General features: G+C 40.5%; 1 long non-coding RNA gene across 1 annotated transcript in view; it reads right to left on the bottom strand.

The window, feature by feature from the left end:
- Positions 1 to 1639: 1639 nt before the first annotated feature.
- The window catches only part of LOC116658723, a 41091-nt gene continuing 36677 nt past the window's right edge, over positions 1640 to 6053 (bottom strand). The window contains exons 3-4 of the long non-coding RNA XR_004314008.1: positions 3197 to 3269; positions 1640 to 2706 (exon numbers count right to left, since the gene is read on the bottom strand). This is a non-coding gene — a long non-coding RNA (uncharacterized LOC116658723). The remainder of the gene's footprint in view (positions 2707 to 3196; positions 3270 to 6053) is intronic.

Genomic DNA, 6053 nt, shown 5'->3' with positions numbered 1-6053 from the left:
GCTGCAAGTTAGTACCTGTATGCTGTCGATTCCTGTGTACAACCCTTTAGCAAGGAATCTTCACCCCGTCGAGAGCAGGGTCTTCCCACAGCGGTAGGTGAATCTAGATTTTCAGAACCAGATTCATTTCTCAGCCCTGAGGGTAGCAGTTACTTCCTTTAGGAGTTATTTCATTGATACTTTAGTGTTCCTGTTCCCTGTTGAGTTATGTTAGGGTTTTCTTTTTACCTAGTCAATGACTCATTTAACATCCTGATACCTAGTTACAGATTCATTATATTAAATTCTCTCTGTTCAAATGATTGGTGCGGTTTTTGTCTCTTTACTGGACCCTGACTGGTATAATAATTACTGTGAGGGAGGGAGTAGACTCTGGAAGCAAGCCCTTGAAGTTGGGATCTGGTAAATGGTCTGGCTGTGTTTTTGGACTTGAATGAAGTGTTGAGCCCTTGCCAAGGTGAAATGAGATGCTATTAATTTGTTACATGCAATGGCATCAAAATTAATCAAATTAATTGACCTGTGGTTAGTTATAATAATATTCCTACTGAAGTTAAGTATTTAGGGGGAAAATGACTGCATTACTTGACCATTAAGGGAATAATGATGACTGTAAGTTGTTGGCATCGGATGGATTCTTCTGATGGCAGGGGGGCGTTCGTCAAACGAAAACAACAAGCCCAGGTCTTTAAGCCCTCAGCTCAAATCAAAAAAAGAAAGAAAGAAAGAAAAGAAAGAAAGAAAGAAAGAAAGAAAGAAAGAAAGAAAGAAAGAAAGAAAGAAAGAAAGAAAGAAAGAAAGAAAGAAAGAAAGAAAACAGTTTGTCTGAAAGTCTTAAAAGCTCTATTTTTATAACAAATATCTCTTACTTTTTTTAGAGCAATGCGGCCAATATAGCTGGAAAATTAAACCCAGTGTTTAATTGTTTGGGTTGCAGAATTACAACGTCATTTGAATTCACAGCTTTTCCAAATATGTCATGTGAAAGTCAAGGCATTGATTGGGCAGAAGTGGGACCCTGAAACTGGGAATGAGAGCATCTGACTGGACTCAGTTGAAGCTGAGAAATGGGGACCCCTGAGTAATGACGATCCTTTCTCGTCAGTGAAAATAGCGTGTCCTCCATGTCTAAGGGCAATATCCTTCTCTGTGTTTGAACAGCCTGTAATGACTCTAACTGGGGAATTTAGTCATGCAATGTTCAGATTTTTTTAAGGCCCCTCCAAATATCCCCGTGGCCTCTATACTCATGTTACAGTTAGATCTCATTGTGCTTCTGGGTAGAAATTACAAGTTTTAACCCAGGAGGAAATATTATATTATTATATTATATTCCAAGAGAACTGGAAGATTTATACCGACATAAACCTGGGGGATACGATTGGCCCTCCATATCCACAGAATCTGCATTCATGTTTTAAACCAACCCCAAATCAAAACTATTTGGAAAAAAAATTCCAGAAAGTTCCAAAATTTGAATTTGCCATGTGCTAGCAACTATTTACATAACGTTTACATTGTTTAGGTGTTATAAGCAATCTAGAGATGATTTATATGGTAAATAGGAGGATGTTTGTAAGTTATGTGCAAACACTATACCATTTAATTTTTAAAATTTTTTTATTGAAGTATAGTCAGTTTACAATGTTGTGTCAATTTCTGGTGTATAGAGTAACGTTTCAGTCACACATATACATACATATATTCCTTTTCATATTCTACTATGCCATTTTATATAAAGGACTTGAACACGCATGGATTTTAGTATCTGAGGAGGTCCTGGAACAAATCCCCAACAAATACCAAGGGATGGCTGTAGATGTGGGAATAAATTTTCATGGTGTTAGACCAAGCAAGACAGAATATAACACTAAATCAGGCCAAATTTATTGATATGGGTTCACTTACCGATGATTCCAGATTGAACGTGCTAGTTCTTTGTGGAAGATTGATACCACATTAACTTAACTCAGCGGGAGCAACATTTATCAGAATTCTTTTCTGTGAGCAGAGCTGGGTTAGTGTGGGCCACACGACATCTGTCATCTGTGGTTTGTAAAGTGGATGTGGAGGAACAAGAATGTTGGCTCCATGCTGGGGAGCTCGCACAGATCCATGATCTGCAGGGTCCCCTTGCTGGCATTGGGGTAGCAGCCTGGCCGCAGCTCCTCTACCTTCATCTTCTCCTTCAGCTTCTCTGAGTTCCAGGCCAAGTACCAAAACAAAGGGTGCCGGCTTTTTCTGCAGGCCACACAATCGAAGTTGAAAGCTTGGAAGTGGTGAGAGATTGTGTTACTTTTATACTGCTGCATTATCAAATTGCCACAAGCTTAGTGACTTAAAACAACCAAGCGAATGATCTTACAGTTCTGTAGGTCAGACATCTGAGAGTGTTGGCTGGATCGCATTCCTGTTACCGAGTCCGAGCTTGTCGTGCTCGCCGCATGACCGGCCAATAAAGTGAGAGGCAGTTGTTGGGGCAAAGAATAGTGACTTTATTTGGAAAGCCAGCAGACGGAGAAGATGGTGGTTCTAGCATCCCAAAGAACCATCTTGCCTGAGTTAGAATTCATGCTTCTTTTACATTCAAAGGGGAGAGAGTAAAGTCAAACATTTCCTGGTTCCCGTCAGCCTCAGGAGGGGATGTGTTCATTCCTTCCTCTGCAGCCGTTCACAGGTGGGCCTGGTCAGGATGTCTCCTGTGAGCTAAACAAAGGGGTTTTAGCTTAACGTTCATTACCTGGGAGGCAGGGTTCCCAGAGATGGGCCATTATGTATAATTTAATATTATAGGCAACATCCCTTAGTGATTAACTTGTAGCAAAAGCAACGGAAGACAAAGGTTCAAGTAAAAGAAGCAGATCCAACGTGGAGTCAGACCTGCTCTTCCCCATTACATTCCCTTCTGAAGGCTCTAAAGAGAATCCATTTCCTTAGTCATTCAGGACGTCGGCAGGATGTTGTTCATTTCCTAGCTGTTGTAGTACAAGGTCCCCATTTTCTGCAGCTGCCAGTTGGCAGCCATTCCCTTCTTCTAAAAGCTGCCCTTATCTCTAGGCTCTTGGCCCCCTTCCTCCATCTTCAAAGCTAAACATAGTGGGTCAAGTTCCTCCCATGCCTTATCCCTCCTGTCTTTCTCCCATTACACCTCCCTATCTTAACATCAGCTGATTAGCAACATTAATTCAATGCACACCCTTAATTCTCCTCTGTCACGTAGGGTCGCATAGTCACAGGTTCTGAGTGTTAGGATGGGAACATCTTGATGCCTGCAACAGAAACCAACATGAGTTCCAGCTCATTCTCACAGATTCCGGTTTTTTTCTTCACTGCCCTGCTTCAGTGTTAACCTTTCCTTTCCACTTCCTGCCCTATTGACCTCAGGCCCAGCACCAGATGCAGAAGCCAACATTCACATATAAACTGTTTAATTAGCTCCCACAAGTGCATAAGGTCAAGGTTCTATCATAAATCTCATAGTCTATATCATGCGTACTGGTTCTGTTTCTCTTACTGAAGCCTGACTGTTACACTAAAGCATATGGAAATGATGCTAGCCATTTTATTTGGCTGGTTGACTAAATATTCGACTCAACACTGGCCTATGCCAGAACTTCCCTGGCATAACATAAACAAAAGAATTCAGAGGTTTCAGGAGATGAAAGTTTTGGAGTGGATTTCTTCGTGTAATCTATACTCCCACTCCTCAATTCCATCCTAGGAGAAGGCCCACAGGATGCCCCTTCCCCTAAGATTTTGAGAAATAAATTAGTGACAGGAGCATCTGTACCTTTGAAAGTATCTCTGGTGTCAGTTCTCTGCTGGCTGGGTGTGATGGCGAGGGATATGATGGAGGGGGACATGATGGTGGGGGGGTGCCACCATTGAGATGGGTGCCCTGATTTCAGTCCCAGGGTAGCAGAGGTCAAGAGCTCTTAAAAACCAAGGGCAAGCTGGCTGTATTCACAATGAAGGGCAGCAGAGGTGTAGTGCAATCAAATGTTTTGACCTACAGGAATCTTTGGCAGGGGCTGATTCATCACCATTCCCCAAGGAATGATATGGATGGGTAGCTTTCTAAAATATTTCTTTATCTATATAACAGGGAAGACTCCAGATCTAGTAACCAAAATGTGACTTGAATCACCACAATGGAGAATTATGGCCCCAACTCAGTTTCTAGATGTACGCCAGTTCACAGACCTAGAGCTTCCTCTTTGATGGGAAAGATCCTCACTCTTGAGGAAGGAACCTTCAACACTGCCACAAATGTATGCTATAATCATCTTCCAAGGAAACTATGGCTATTTATTAAAATGACTATTATATATATATATATATTCTTGATCACTATACACCAACTCTGAAATAATGCTAATTTCTTAAAACCCCAAACACTACTCCAATCCATTAGTGACAATAGGCCTTTATGGTGGTCAAGTAACGAAACAGAGTTTTAGCCCAGGTGTGAATCACCCTGAGCTCAGTAGGTCCTCAAAGCCACTTTGTTGTTATTTCCCCAGTTTCTGGATTTGTAATTGGAATAAACATACTTAACCACTGGCAGAATTCCCACATTAGCTCTCTCACACAGGAAGGGCCAAATGGAAACTGGAACTCCCCCCACCCTAACCAGGACAGTAAATAAAAAGCTTTATCACATCCCTGGAGAAATGTAAAGATCGGCACTGCCATCTAAGACTCATGTTCTATCTGTCTCTTGACCGACATGTCAAAGAATACATTGCAAAATGACCTTCAGATTTACAACATACAATAAATAGCAAAACCACCCTCAACAAGAACACTCAGAGCACTGTCTCTGTGTATTCTACATCAGTAACACTCAACCTCTACTTTCTGCACATGTTTCATGATATCTAATGTCTACTTTTCCATTCTATTCCCAGTGAGTGGTTTTCCATATATCACAGGCCGTGACTGTTGCCCAACTGGCTGTTACACCAAGTGACCAGCAGGGGCAGAGTGTCAAATACTTGCCCTACCACTTAGGATATAAATCAATGTGCCTTTCCCAGTTGCTCATGATCCAAAGCATTTCATTGTATATTGGTACGTGCCTCATGTGCTGAGCTGGAGAGGAAAAAGTTAATTCCCTTGAGTCTAGAAAAGGTTAAAAAATAGAGGCAGGTCATCACTGGTCATCTTCAGCTTTACCACATGTAAAGTAAGAACAGTGTTCAAGTCTTACAAACAACTGGAGACCAATGTGGAGGCTACAGGTACAAAGGGCAGGTCTACCAAACCCATTCCAGATTATTTTAATAAAAAAAATTTTAAATTATTTTTTATTAATAATACTTTATTAAAATTTAAAACTATGGAATAATTGTTAAACAAGATGGAACCCCAGGACAAAGAAATAAGCCAAGATCATAGCAGACAAATCAGGGTATGTAACTAAAACCCTCACTCTCTGTCTCTCATTCTTACTTCTACCTATTCAATAATTTAGATCATTACCGGAGAAAAGAGAAGGAGAATGGTGAAGGGAGAGCCTAAAGTGACTGACTTTGACTCAAAAGAAGCTAAGAAAAATCCAAATGGACAAAGTTTGGTCCGAATTTTCAAGACAAAATCCTATATCATCAGCAGAAATGAACCCTTGAGAATGAATATCAAATCAGGAATAGGGAAAATAACGAAGTTCCAGTTTTCCACACTTTATTTTTATGACTGTGAATTTTTTTTCTGCTATAAACCCTAGAACTATGAGGCATCTGTAAATCTTTTCTTGCATGATCTTTTTTCCACCTATCGCTTCACTATTGTTGTAAGCCTGTGTTTTCCAGGCTGCCTGAACTTCTAATATTTCCCAGGCTACATCAATTTTTTTTTCCCTTCCTCCAGGTATTCATTCTTGCTGTTCTCTGCCTGGAACTTCTTGGCATCTTGCACATCCTTTTCTCATTTTTCAAGTATCATTTTAAGGGAACTTCCAAAGACAGGTCTTTCATAATCATTCTATCTAAATAACCCTTAGACTATTTTTCTTTATAAATAGCTCTCTGTTACTTACTCTAGGGTGTTTA

This window comes from Camelus ferus, chromosome 2 (assembly GCF_009834535.1).
Source record: "Camelus ferus isolate YT-003-E chromosome 2, BCGSAC_Cfer_1.0, whole genome shotgun sequence".
Taxonomy (NCBI): domain Eukaryota; kingdom Metazoa; phylum Chordata; class Mammalia; order Artiodactyla; family Camelidae; genus Camelus; species Camelus ferus.
This window is presented reverse-complemented; position numbering and strand designations above follow the sequence as displayed.